Below are 14,367 nucleotides of genomic sequence, written 5' to 3' on the forward strand. Positions count from 1 at the left end.
CAGGGTTTTTTATGTTTAGCCTTAGTTCACCCAGTTTAGGTTAGTGTTTAGTTTTGCCTTTGGCCCTTGTTTTGTACTCTAAAGACCAGCCTTTAATGAATGGCTCACTTTCTGTTAAGATGAAGTTTTGTTCTCACGTGTCTGCACATGGGTCCACCTCCACACAGTCTGCTTCCACGCACTGTGACAAAAACAAATGTAATCTTCACATTTTGACATTTTTTCTCAAAACAATCAACAATATTTTTTTTCTAAATGTGACCCTAATACTCCATTGTTGGATATTAAATTACACATTGGCTCTTGATAAATGAAATATTCAAGCTGAATATCTTCACTGGCATACACTTTGACATTTGTTGAGAACAAAATGATGTAACATTTAGGAGAAACCAAAATCACCAACCCGTTGAGAGATGGGTTCAAAATCACACACCTTTTAATTAGTTTCCTTTTTTTAGCACTGCACTTACTTAAAGTGTAAATGAACCCCTGAACACTCTGTGGAAGTTATGACAACAGAGAGTAATTTTCGCCATCTGCTGTGGTGCTGCACAATAGGTCTGATCCATCACTAATGAGGAGGACATTCATGAGATGACTTCCTGAATGGGAGGCTGTTTGAAATATTTTGCCATAGAACATTGCGACGTATTCAAGAATCTTTCTATATGTTATACACATGTCTAATACACGAGGAATAATATCATGATCAGAAAAATTTTATCTTCTACAGATTTGCAGGCCTGCCTCAGTTCTTAAGATTACGCTCAGTTGTGCATTGCTCCGTAGCCAGACAAACACTCTTCTAGTTTTAACCTCCTTACACTAGTTAACAGTTTATATTAGAGTCCAATTTAAATTCTATTATTGACTTTATATCCACAGATGGTTGATTGCATCAGTAAACTTCTATTTTGCAAAACAGGCCTCTTAAATCTGCTCTGGTAACCGTGTTGAGTCAACAAGCCAAAGGGTGTTAGAGCTTGGACTCTACTTGCATCTCAGCTAACGAACAGTGTTATCCTTTTAAACCTTGTCTTAAGGGTTAGGGTTAGACACTTGACTACTAATCTAATTAGTTTAAATAATTTTTAGCTTTCGAAAAATTTACACACAAAACGCCAGCTGTGTCAAACATACACAGCTGGCTTTCGTGTGCTGGCCAGAACCAGAACATCAGAGCATCTTATCTGGCCCACTGGATGACTTATATGAAATGTGAATATTGCAAGTGTACTTTGCATTTTGTCATTAAGAACAGATCACGTCATGCGAGTCCAAAGGATGTCCAGAGGTTTGAGTCGTCATCATTTTAACAGCCTTGTTACTAACAAAGAAATCACCCTTGTCCTGTGATACCACACCAAAAACAGTACTAGACACCAACCAACTGGGACCCTTACGTAAAGTAAATTTGCTGTAAACCCAGCTATGCTGATTTACTATAATGAATTTAGACTAGCCAAATGTGGAAACAGTGAGGATTTTTTAAAAATTATTATTATTTATTCTTATTCCATTTTAGAAATCAAGGTCATGAAATGTCGACATTTTTATAAAATGTCACACAAAGGTTTCCCTTGATAAGCATTGAGGTCAAAGTTATCTGTATGTAGCCCATTTACTAAAATGAGCTTGACACCACTGATATACACAACAATGCATTTATTAAACTTTAATATAAGAATATAACCAAGTTTATCCACACCGAAAAACAATTTACTTTGACGCTATTGACAGACACATAACCTGGTGGTAAAAACAAAAGAGGGTTACCCAGGCAACCACTGGAATCGACGCAAGCGACCAACTGTCAGTTTTAAAACCAATGTGCGGTGCGCGACTTATTCCCAGCATGCACGCGGCTTAAGAAGAGCGATGCATTGCATGAAGGGTTTTAAAAGCATGGTCAACATTCTCACCTGTCATGAAATGCCATTTTCTCAGATGCTGCCCCTCACCTTTATGCATAAATGTGTTACCTCAATGTGGTGATGACCACAGTAATGTCAGCCCTGAGAAAACAGCCCCCTTTTTAGAGACCTATAAGTCCACATAAGAAGACCAAACTGGCTGGCGATGGTATTAGGAGACTACAGACCTTTTTATGCACTTGGTTTCATTTGTTTCCCTCACTTGCTTTTTATTTTCATTTGATTTTTAATTTACTTTCACACAAAAAATGACAAGTTGAGGCTCTCATTGCCAAAAGGATACCTTGTGCATAAATGCCAGTAGCAACTGCGTAATGTTTTGAAATTCAAAGCAGAGATCAGCCTGGGCCAGGACCATGCATATAAATGACGTCTGCATAGTCAACCACTGAGAAACGATGTTGAATATTTAATAAATAATGATGACATTTTATGTACAATGGTTTAGATGCCAAATCTGCACAGACGGTGATGTAAACTTGCATTCAAAGCTACAGAAATCTTTACAATCTTTACAATTCTTTGTTTTTTCTGCATTGCTCAAAGTCATGTGATCCAGGTGTTCTCAGCTTCAGAAATGCACAACCTCATATGAACCTCAGCTCCATCTTTCAGAGTTGACCTTGTGCCCAAGTCCATTAGGCTTCTGTGTGTAATCATATCATTTTCAGGATGCTATTTTCATGTTCTTCTCTAAATGAAGTGAGCACGTAGCTAAAGTGAACACTGAAGATGAAGCAGAAGGCTAGTAGGCAGAAGGGAAGAGAGATGCTGCTAACAGACCAGAACATGGAGGAAACTTCATGCCGCGATAATTAGCAACCTTTGACACTCGACCTGCCATAAACAAGTAGCAACCACGCAGAAGGAATCTAAGGCTGGCTAATTAACGGAACGTGGTAATGAGATGATTTGTCGATGATGTTAGCTGTAACCACAGAAGAGAAAATGATAAGAGGGAAGCTGGGGAACAGTTCAGGGAGAGTGAGTGGAAAGAAGCAATCAGCATGCAAGTATGGAGAGATGTTTAAGGTGATTAGAGCTAATTTACTGAAGCTTCACTCTTGTGGTCTCCTCAAATGCAGCTGGAAGTTGTGCCGAAGTGATGAACTTATTTAAGTAACCGCTGCTGAGCAAACATGAGAAAGCTGTCTCTTTATTGCTTTTTCACAATTTTGTCACATAATTTCTATACCTTGGATTTAAGTGGTAAACAAAAGGGACATTTTACTTTTTATCTTAAAACAAAAGTGTTTAAACTTTTTATAAACACGGGCTTGACGTTTGCCACTGGCTTTTTAAAATGTTTTACTTTCAGCATTAGCATTTTCAGTACCGCCATGTTTGTTTTTTACAGCCAGAAGTGACTGTATTTGGAGGGCTGAATGATAAGTTTTCAGTCAACGCTAACCATAGACAGTACAAAACACAGACATAGCTTCTGGGCCGAAAAACGAAGCCAATCCAAAATTGCTTTAAACCAGCATTCTATCTAAACAGCACCAGATGGCGATAGTTGTGGCTGGTTCTATAGACGTCTACAGGACAACGACTTCTGACTTGATCTCTGGTGAGTTTTGGGGGGTCAGGCACTCATTTGGAGTGAAAAATAAAAATATGACGTTTACAGACTGTTTTTACCAGGTCCCGGGCACTTCTTTGCTTTATTCATATATGGCACACGTATGATTAATTTGTCTTTGCCCAAATTATGTTATGCTCTTGGTAGTGTTTTTAGTGCATGTGTGTTATTGTTGTTCGTTGTAAGCACAATAAATGGACGTTTAAAAAAGTTTAAAAGTTTAAAAAGGAATTCTTTTAAACAACTTCAGCGGAATAGAATGGAGCCATATTAACAATCCACTTGACAGCTTGGGAAAGTGGAAGTAATAAAGCTTAGATTTGACCAGCAGCCCCTGGGAGTGGACAGATGTGAGGCCATAGATCTTCTTTATTGAACTTGTGCATAAGCTTCGTTTAAAATATCATGTCATATTGAATACATGTGTGGATGTATTTAGTGTGAATACATGTGAATAATACGATGTTCTCACATCGTAGGAGAACATCGTATTATTTAGGGCAGCTGTTGGTCGTGTAAGATGGTTGCCTGTGACGGAGTTACACCGTCCCGGGCCGCAGACAGCTGATCTGGGCACATACACGCACCACCACCATTAGTTTCTACAATTACCGTGGCTGCACGTCTTTTCGTCGACCGGGCAGATAAACAAAAAGGGGTGAGAGGTATATTTTGAGCAGCGCAGAGGGTGGCCAGCATTTTTTCCCACTTACCTTTAATAAAGCCGGTCGTGGAGACTCGCTGTGATCGCCGATTATACGGGGGTTATGCAAGCCGATGGTATGGTGTTCCGGGGTTTAAATAGTGGGTTCGCGCGCGCTTGAAAGGTCACGTGAACTGCATTATTTTTTGGTTTGTTTTTTGTTATTGTGAAACACTGTAGGCTGCCTGGAATTGGCCATAAATGTCTGTATATACATATATGTATTGTAGGAATACAGCGGGAAATAAGCTGAGGGGGAAAGATTGTTTGGTAAAAGAAATAATAAAGAGATGACTATTACGCCTAGTGGGAGGGGCTATGGGGTATAAAAGAAGGCGGTCAGGGCCTACCTGGGTTCTTTTTTTTCAGTGAGATGTTACAGAGAGGGTAACATGCAGACTGTGTTTTGTATATAGATGTTTTGTGTTGACTTAAGTTAGTTTCCTATTTTCTTTGTAAATAATCTTTTGTACACCTGGGAGGCCGGCTGAATAAATTATCCACACTGAATGCTTTCTGACTATGCCTGCATAGCCTGCGAGCGGCCTTTAGTCTGGTCCTCCCAGTGGTTTCTTCCTGTTAAAAGGGCGTTTTTCCTTCCCACTATCGCCAAGTGCTTGCTCACAGGGGGTAGTCTGATTATTGGGGTTTTCTCTGTGTTATTGTCGGCTCTACAATATAAAGCACCTTGAGACAACTGTTGTGACTCGGCTTTAAATAAATAAGACTGAACTGAAAAATGAAATTGAATTTTTTGAAAATGCATAAATAAAGCTGTGGTCAAAAACTTTGTTCATTTGATATCAATTACTAAACATTTAAACAAATTTTTACTAAACAGTGAAAGGAATTCTACATGAGTACTATATTCACATGAATAAAAGAATTCAAAATTATATCAAGTATATTAAAAATGTGTTTCAACAGGGCATTTTGTTTGACTGCACTAAAAACTTCTTAAAATACATTTACAAAGAACAAAGAAAAAGTGAATCTATACAAAATTAGGATCAATAAGGGAAACTAAATATTATGTCACCTTACAGACACAGACACTGAATCATGCAGTGTGAGAAGAGTTTATACAAATTCTAGCCCGTGAATACCAGCTCTAATAATTTTTTTCAACACAATGAGACTATTAAAACTCACATAACATCAGCAACTCAGTTTTAGTGTGCTATTAGGATTTTTTTAAATACATCTCTGCTGAGGCTAAGAATGATGATGAAGCAGTTAGAGTAGACAACAACAAATGCTTTGGGCAGCTGCACAGGAAGTCATTTTTGTGTGTGTGTGTGTGTGTGTGTTTAGGTGGGTGGGTGTTCATTCATGAAAATCACAATGAATACACAAATAGAGACATTTTAATGTTTACAGTGACTTACCTGCAGAAAGCCTGCTGTAAATTCTAGTCTGCCAAACCCAAATGAATCAGGTCAGAAGTCTCTAATCTTTTCCAGTGAGCCCAAATAAGATTTTTCAGCATTTATCTAGATTTTTAATCACCTGATATAATTCTGATTATGAATTTTAAGAGAATCCCTCAGTTTTGGAAAGTCCTAGTATACATTTTAGTTTATGAAGCTATGGGCACAGCTTCTGAATTAATGTGAGACCTTGCCAAGAGCCATCCCAAATTTTAGCCCAGATGAGCCAAATTTTTGGGGTGCCTTCTGGGCATGCTCAGAATATATATATTCCTTCTTCTGTTTCTGCCTTTAAATTGTTTAATTTAATGTGTAGAGGTTTACACATTACACATTTATCATTGTTATGAAGTGGGGCAGTGAATGTGTAATTTAAAATGAAAACGTAATTACATAGTCTGGACATTTGACCTCATTTCTAAAAATGATGTTTAATAGAAGCTGTTATTATAGTTTGCTCTTAAACACGCAGTGTAACCATGTTATCTTCGCTCCGTCTGAAAATGTTCTGCGTCCATCTACTGGCTGTTAACTCCAGCGTAAATTGGGCGATGGAATCGAACTGCTTCGCCACTTTTCCTCTCATGCAGCAGCCCACCCCTCTCGCTCCCAGTCTCCCTTTGCTTTCGACATCAGCCCGGTCTATTTTTAGCTCCATCCAAGGCGAGCGGGAGAGGGAGAGGGAATGACACAATCCCTTGTAGACTGGCGGATGAGAGGAGGAGGTGGAGGAAGGAGAGAAGAAAGCGTGGGCGCACTGAGGATGGGTGCTCATTTGAATACTCATAGAAAGCAGCTGCGCGCACAAAGGTGGAAGGATGGGCGATGAATGCGGATTCAGTGGCGAAAATCAATAGAGGGCTCAGCCTCTGACAGATTTGGATGATTAGCGTGATGAATAAGCGGCGCATTATAATGAGTTACATGGGACAGGATGGCGTGATGGAGCATTGAAAATAAAAGTGAGGGATAATTGGTCTTGCCTGAGTGACAGCATTTTTTTGTTTGTAGTATTCAAGAATACATGAAAGGTCTCCTCTATGTCTCTGGTAATCTCTTTTCAAGAACGTCTTGCTTACACTTTTTTTTTGTCTGCTTTGCTTTCCAGTCACAGTTTCTTTCTAAACAGTTAATTTTGTCTTTTCTATCACTGCTTTGTTGATTTGTTTTCAAAAGGATGATTAGAAAATGAGCAAGGTATGACATAAAGCTTTTGATAGTGCTCAGTTTAGTTAAAAGATAAACCTAAGGAGGGGTACTAAGAAATGGGAATAATGGATTTGTGAGCTATTTTGAGCTCAAATTCAGCTTTTCTCATGCTATGTAGTTCTTTTTTTACCTGGTAAGTCACCATGGTAACTTATGCTGAACAGTAACCTGGTGAAGTATTCTAAAAGTCCCAGTTTTTTACTGATTCCATGTTTTAAATATTAAATAAATTATTTAAATATAGATTCTCTGTTGTTAGGATACACTTTATATGTACAACTTTTAATCTGTACCTTAATAACATCATGCAAGCAGTGCAAATTATGCGTTACAGTTTCACTGGAATTTGCATGTATTCAGTTGATGATGCAGAAAATATAGAAATGTTTTCATAGTTGGTCCTAATCTGGTGCTACATCTGTAACTGTTCAGTCAAAGAAATTAATTTTACTTTGATTTGTTGGCAAAGGGATTTCCATGTCTCCCTTATCAGGTTATGGGACAGAAACCTTTATTATTTTAAAGCATCCAGTTTAAAGTTTGAAAGCTCCAATGTGCAGCAGAGAAATAAACAGGATTTATTTTTGGAATTAAAATAATAATCTGTTGGTTATCTGACCACTCTGAGTGCTAAAACTCAGGATTAATGATTTCCTATAGCATTCATTTTCAGTCTTGACATCAACAGTCTTGCATTTTTATGTTGGACTTTTATCATCATCCTGTGATGAAACGTCTAGAGTAGGTGGCGCTCATAGGGATCATTTTGTATGAGCATGCACATAGCCAGCTTAGAGCTAAATGTGCACTGATTGGTAGTTGCCTGGGGCAACAAAATACATACTTAATCATGGTAGCTGTTATGCTTAACCCCTAAACGACTTGATGGCAGCTGAACAAACGTCAACTAGTTTTAACTGCAGCAAAATTGGAGTTTTACTTCAAATGGGAGTTTAAGTCCATTTGGTAGCATTTCTCTATGTTTTAGGGAATCACCACGTTTCAACAATCTGTAAGGTACATCAGCTGGAGCCTTTGGTAGCCTACTTCTGGGGACACGTCAGTCATGCCCTTTGTTTTCATCAGGGGAAACTTTTTAATTATTGTTTTCTTCAATTGAATCTTGTAGCTGAAACTTCAGAGTAGCTAGCAAAAATGAATTCTCCTCACCTACAAGGTCTTGAATATTCAAACACAATTATATCTGAAAGACATCATAGTACCACATCACACCAACAGAGCAGTGATGAGGTTAGACTGCTGGCTTATTCTAGGATACTTAAAAGTAGAATGGGAGGCACAGCCTTCAGCTTTCAGGCCCCTCTTCTGTGGAACCAGCTCTTAGTTTGGATTCAGGAGACAGATACAATCTCTGCTTTTACTGTTGAGCTTAAAACTTTGGTTTTTGAAAAAGCATATAGTTTGGCTTGGACGAGGTGACCCTGAAATCCTCCCTTAGTTACACTCCAGTAGGCCTGCCCACTGGAGTGTAACATAATGCACAGTGTTGGAGGTGGGTGAATCAATCCAAATATTGATAGTAATGATCCCACTGCTGATATTAATAGATGTGCTTCAATCCTCTAAGCTCGGTATGTAGTCCATTTTAGGAAAATGAAAAAAACAAACAAACTAAAAAAAAAAACAAACAGAAAAACTTTAAACATTAAAAATGTCTGAACCTTTTTGTGTTGACTGTGACATATATTGTATTTATAGCTTACGGCACAGAAGACATAATTCAATTCATTTTTAAGCCCTGAATCCAAGCTGGCAGCTGGTTCCACATAAGAGGGACCTGGAAGCCTCCGATTCTACTTTTAAATATTGGAAATTGAGAATTACAAGTAAGCCCGCGGTCTGACAGCGAAGTGCTCTATTGAGGTGGCACGGTACTATGAGGTCTTAAAGATAAGATGGAGCCTGATTATTCAAGGCCTTGTATGTAAGGAGGAGGATTTTAAATGGGGCCAATGAAGAGAAGCCAGTGTGGGATAAATATACTCTCTTTCGCTGAGTCGTTTAGACTGAAGACAAAATCGACCCAAAGTCCTTTAGAGGCAGGCACAAATCACTGATTTAGTGGTCATTAAAATATGTTCAGAATTTGCAAATTGATTGCGATTCATCCCATAAGTCACGACACACTACTCTCCCCTATATAAGCTGCCTTTATAGATTTGATGTATCAGTGTCTGTATTGCCTAGTATTTACTTGGTATCAGATTGATACCAACATTTTTAGTATTGAACAGCATTTATTGTGTGTTTTTACATTACACACCCTTTCCCACTGTCTTTCTACGACTCTGTAATTAACCATTAGTTGTTATTGATCTTTGGTTTACTTTCACAATGCGTCGTTTGTCCAGTCTCCCTCCACTCACCTCCAATCAGTCGCAATAATGGCTGTTCCTCTCTGAGCCTGGTTCTGATGAAGGTTTCTTCCTATTAAAAAGGAGTTTTTCCTTCCCACTGTCACCAAGTGCTTGTTTACAGGGCTCTGTGTTCAGTGTTCTGATTGTTGGGGTTTTCTCTTATTACCTTAGAGTTTTTTTACCCCACAGTATAAATTGTTTTGAGGCGATTGTTGTTGTGATTTGGTGCTTTATGAATAAAACTGAATTGCAAAAGAAAACCCCAAACCTTCTTTTCCAAACCTTTCTTTTTGTCTGTGTCAATTTACACAAAATGCAGACTTAGTTGGACATTGAACATAGTAGCCTCTGTGGTTTATATTATGTCCCCCAGAATGAGTACAAAGGTCAGTAAGGAGGAAAACCCGAGCTGCTGCAGCCGCCCTCATAATGCTGTGTGAATGACTCCACTAATGACACCAAATAGCAATTCAGCAGCAATTTCCCCAATCTGGTGAAAAACAAACAACAGCCACAGAGCTTGTTTCCAAAATCAATCTTTGCATTTAATTCAGCGCTTTAGAAGCTTAACAGTAAACAAGAAAAATGTACACTGGTACACATATTTCAGAAGGACAAAAAATATGAATTCTTGATAAATATATTTGGTATTTCTGTTGCTTTAAATAAAGGAACCATATCAAAGTCTGACTTCATGCACACCACGGCACTCACACACACTGAACTCGACTGATAAAAAAAACTTCATGTATTTCCGTGTCTGTTTTAGGCTACTATATTACTGGTGCCGGTAGGCCTGCACAGCTTACATTAAATGTACCATACATAGAAATATTAATGTAGCAAGTAAAAGGCACTCAGAGAAAAGCTTGGACATGCCAGTAAACTCAAAGCAAATTGACCACAACCACGTAAAGCAACTGGATAGTTTCATTCCAAAAACACAACGTTTTTATTTAAATTTACATAACGTAAAAAACCCTCCATCTTAAAAGTTGTAACTGATTATGTGCTTGATTTTAATTACAAATGTATCCTTGTCTGGGTTGGTTACTTGGGATGAAACAATCACAGTTTGCAATCACTGCAACATAGCTGAAAACACTACAACCACACCGCCAGCTGAAACCAAAAAAAAAAACAACTGTTGGCTAGTGCCTCAAATAGATGTGCACTGTACTGTGTCTCTAAATCTGTCTCACTCAAAATAGAGTGTACATAAACAATATAAATAATCTTTACACTCTGTACAAGGATGTTCGTAAGACACTCACTGTTGGAGGTACATTCAGAAATGAGGCTACACTCTCAGTTAGTACCTACAGCATTTATGATATGTAACTCAGAAGAATACTCGACATAGGAACAGATATGCGTGCACACAGCTGAATGCTTCTACAAAGCGAGGATTATCTTCGCTTTTATAAGCCAGGTGTGAAATAAGCTCACGAAACTGGACAGTTGACACGGAGCGGGATGGAGGCAGACGAGGGAGGGGGGGCGGGGGAACAAATCATTAGTTGTAGCTTTAGTGTGCACACAACCAACATGGTACACATATGCACTTGTACACTTGTACTGCTCCGAGTAACTCCATGCAAAAGTTGGAGATGATAATTTTCAGTTAAGTACATTAACAGCTACAGCCGACACAGAGCTGCTGGGTTTTCTGCACACTTCCTGCTGCTCAGAACCATGAACTACTACACCTATTGTGTTCAGCTTACTGCTACAGCTTGGCCCTAAGACGGAGAAGGATTTTTGCTATTGTTTTGGCGAAATGAGTGATCTAGTCAAAGCAGAAAATGTTTCCCCCCCAAAAAAGAACAATGTTCAGGACAGGTTCTTTGCGACATACACCACCGCGCGGCTCGTCTTATCACTGAGGAACAAGGTAAATTTGTTTAAGCCTGTCCTCGGGGATCTAGTAGCTAATATGAAGAGCAGTATAACCCCCTTTCTTTGAGAGTGTAAGAATGGAAGGTATATAAAGGAAAGAATTGATTTGCCCCTCACCGCAACCACCTAAATGCCCAGCAGCGCCGAATTTGCTCGGTTCAGCGGGAGTCGTGGAATAGAGGAATCGGGCCAGCGAGCCTGAAGCTGTTATACACCAGTTTGTATGATATGCATGTAATGCGATTCCTTGACATAGTGTAAAAATATGGACTATATATAAGCAGTGGGCGTAGTCTCACGTCACAAGCAAGGTGTACATGTGACTGAAAAACAAAGGCCTCTGCATGGATCAATCACACGGTTGTCCATGCGTTTTACACTAAACTTTGAAGTTATCCCTACAGTTGGGCTTCTTTATGTCACAGGATCAGGTACCCCCTGCTGGTCATGAGAAAAAAATGTAAGTTCACAGATTGGCTACGTCCTTCTTTCTTATGATCTATGATAAGTCCGAAAGTGCTGACGGAATGCAGGTTTGACCACACCATTACCTCCAAAAAGATTAGCACTTTATGGCGTAGTCATTTCTATTGATCTGACATAACTGGAATTTTTGCCCCTCCGAAACAAATCTTTATTGCAGTAAGCATTTAGGACTGGTGACAGCAGAATGGAATGCAGAGAGAGAGATATGAGGAACATGCTGACTATGCTATTTTGCTTGTTTAATTTCATATAATGAGCGTGCTTTGGGATGAATTCTTGCCTCTTCCTCAGATGTGACCCCTCACTGACTCCCTGGCCCTTTCATCTAATGAGTCGCCGAACCGGAGCCGCTGGAGACAGAGCGTACGTGCCAAAAGGGCAGCTCTGTTGTGGCAAGGGGAAATCATGCTTCATTTACAAGTGCAGTTCTCGTTCAGTAATCCAATAATAAAAATTGTTGTCTCTTTGTAAACTAATTGAATGGGTGGGGGTTGAACTGATGCGCATGGCCACATATGTCAGATCAGATCGCTTGTTTGATACTCTTGCTCTACCGTATCCAGAAAGGCTCGTCTGGTCACTGTTAACTCCCCTGTCCCACACAATCACACCTCTTTTTATCCAGTAACCTGCAGCAGAGGGATTCAGAGGTATTAAGTACTGTAGCTATCCCTGAGGTGCCTATCTCTAATGCATTTCCACAGCACAGCGAGGCCAGCCTTGGAGCAATGATCTGTGATGTGCTTTAGGCTCCGCTTTCATCCAGGTGGATCCATTACTGGATTGAACAGAAGAGTGGAGAGGGAGGGCTTGTATGGAGTGTGCAATGTGTATTCTACCCTGTGTATCTGGTCATGATGATGGTTCCTTTGCTAGAAGGTTTTCTAAAGTTTAAGGTGTTACAAAGTTTACCTGGCAGAAATACTAACAATGACATCCAACTTTTTTCAGTCTTTTCAAGTTCAGGCCCTACAACTTCTTGTCTTTTTCTTTTTTAGTTGCCCTTCTCATTCAAAAAGTCCAACTCCGACTGCTCTGTCCCCTCTGGAATACATCAGCCTGAACAACGCCCTCCATCACAAAGTACCCTGATCAGCAATGAAGAATCCACCTTCTTTCTTTTTCCTCCTCCTCAGTCTGTGGGCCCTCCAGCAGACTGCTGCCACAAGCAACATCACGACGCCGACACACAGCAGCGCCACGGACACTACTTTGGTCTGGAGCAACGTGTTAAAGGTAAACGTCACTCCAGTTCCTGCCATGCCGATCACCAGAGATATCACGCCGAACGGGAACACGCAGCGGTACCAGGACTTCTCTGTCCCGCCTGTAGCTTGGGCGAGCCTTTCCAGCGTTGGGAGAGACTCTGGAGGTTTGGCCGAACACCTTCCGACACTTCCCTCCATCTCCCCTCCTTCGCCACAGCCGTTCAAACCCTGGTTCTCAGAGTCCTGGGGCAAGTTGTTGGCCTCGCTGCTGTTGCCGCAGTCCAGGTCCGGATGAAGGACCGAGGCTGGGGGCTGGCGCCCTGAGGAGCAGCCCATCTCAGAGCTGCCGTCCTTGAGTGACGAAGCGCGAAAAGCTGCCCGTCGGCAGCGGGGGTCCTCTTTGAGTACGTTTGATGATTGCTGCCGTTTATGATGCTACAGGGGGTTTCTCTGAAGCTGCTTCGAGTGCTGTCAATGACAGAGAGGTTGCTGCTACTGGTCTTGTTGTTGTTGCTCTCAGTACTTAACGCCAGCATGTGCCTGCAACTGGAGACACAGAGAAAAGACCTGAAAATAGAAAGCAGGAGATGGGGGGAAAGAAGAAAAAATAGGGCAAGACAGAGAAGAAAACACAACTACTGAGCAAACATTCTAAGAGGGCTGGAGACATTCACAGGAAAAGGATGGAAGAAGGGAAAAATAAAGCCAACAGATGAGACAGATCTGCCACAGAGAGGAGGCACTTACCCGGTATTTTCAGTATCCATCAATGAGTGAATGTTTTCAGTGCAGCCTTGTCTCCTGAGCGGCTCGCAGCAGCAGCACCACAGTGTTGTGATGCCGATGTTCATAGGATTATATAATGAAGGAGGAGAGGAGGTGGAGCCTGTGGGACGCGGTCAATGGGATGCAAGCATCTGATTGGCTCCACTTGCAGAGTGATTCAGGGAGGAGGGGCTGAGATGAGGTTAACCGTTCAGCGGTCTCATTCACTGATCTTAATTCATTATTTAGTGTGACATGGAATTTGAGATACCCCTTAAAGGCACTGCATTTTTTCATTATGGGCAGAATATAAATGACACTGATACCGAAATGAGAAAAAGATGCTTCTTGACAATGAAATCGGACCGACAAATGTAATCGGCATGAATACTATGACACCACATCCCGCAGCTCTGTCCCTGACTTCATTTTCACTGCTGCTGTCACACATGTTATCAGGGTCATGTGAAAATCTCCAGTGTCTCCAGTTGTGTTACAAGACAGTGCAAGATCCCCACCCCAAGGGTGACAGTGGAATATAATTACAGTGAGATAGAAACCTTGTATCTGCAAAATGTCATCTTTTCAGCAAGAAAAGCGGGACTGCTAAAACTGAGATAATTCAGTTTTTAATAGTTTTAATCAAACCCATGAAGGTCACAGAGAAGCAAGACATGTAATTAGTAAAGATTGAACAGCACCCAAATTTTTATTTTTTTTTTAAACAGCTAATCATAATTCAGAATTGAAGTGAAGACATTTTTTGCACA

The 14,367-nt window shown here is 40.4% G+C and overlaps 1 long non-coding RNA gene across 2 annotated transcripts; it reads right to left on the reverse strand.

The window, feature by feature from the left end:
• Positions 1-9,759: 9,759 nt before the first annotated feature.
• Positions 9,760-13,978, reverse strand: LOC106633222. Of its 2 annotated transcripts, none has more exons than XR_006054495.1 (2): positions 13,580-13,978; positions 9,760-13,378 (listed from the first exon to the last, which is right to left on the reverse strand). It is a non-coding gene; the product is annotated as an uncharacterized LOC106633222 (long non-coding RNA). The 2 variants fall into 2 exon arrangements; XR_001336355.2 differs by having other exon boundaries at positions 9,760-13,399.
• Positions 13,979-14,367: the final 389 nt, after the last annotated feature.

Source organism: Haplochromis burtoni, unplaced genomic scaffold, assembly GCF_018398535.1.
Source record: "Haplochromis burtoni strain Fernald_Lab_line unplaced genomic scaffold, NCSU_Asbu1 Contig_71, whole genome shotgun sequence".
Lineage (NCBI taxonomy): Eukaryota > Metazoa > Chordata > Actinopteri > Cichliformes > Cichlidae > Haplochromis > Haplochromis burtoni.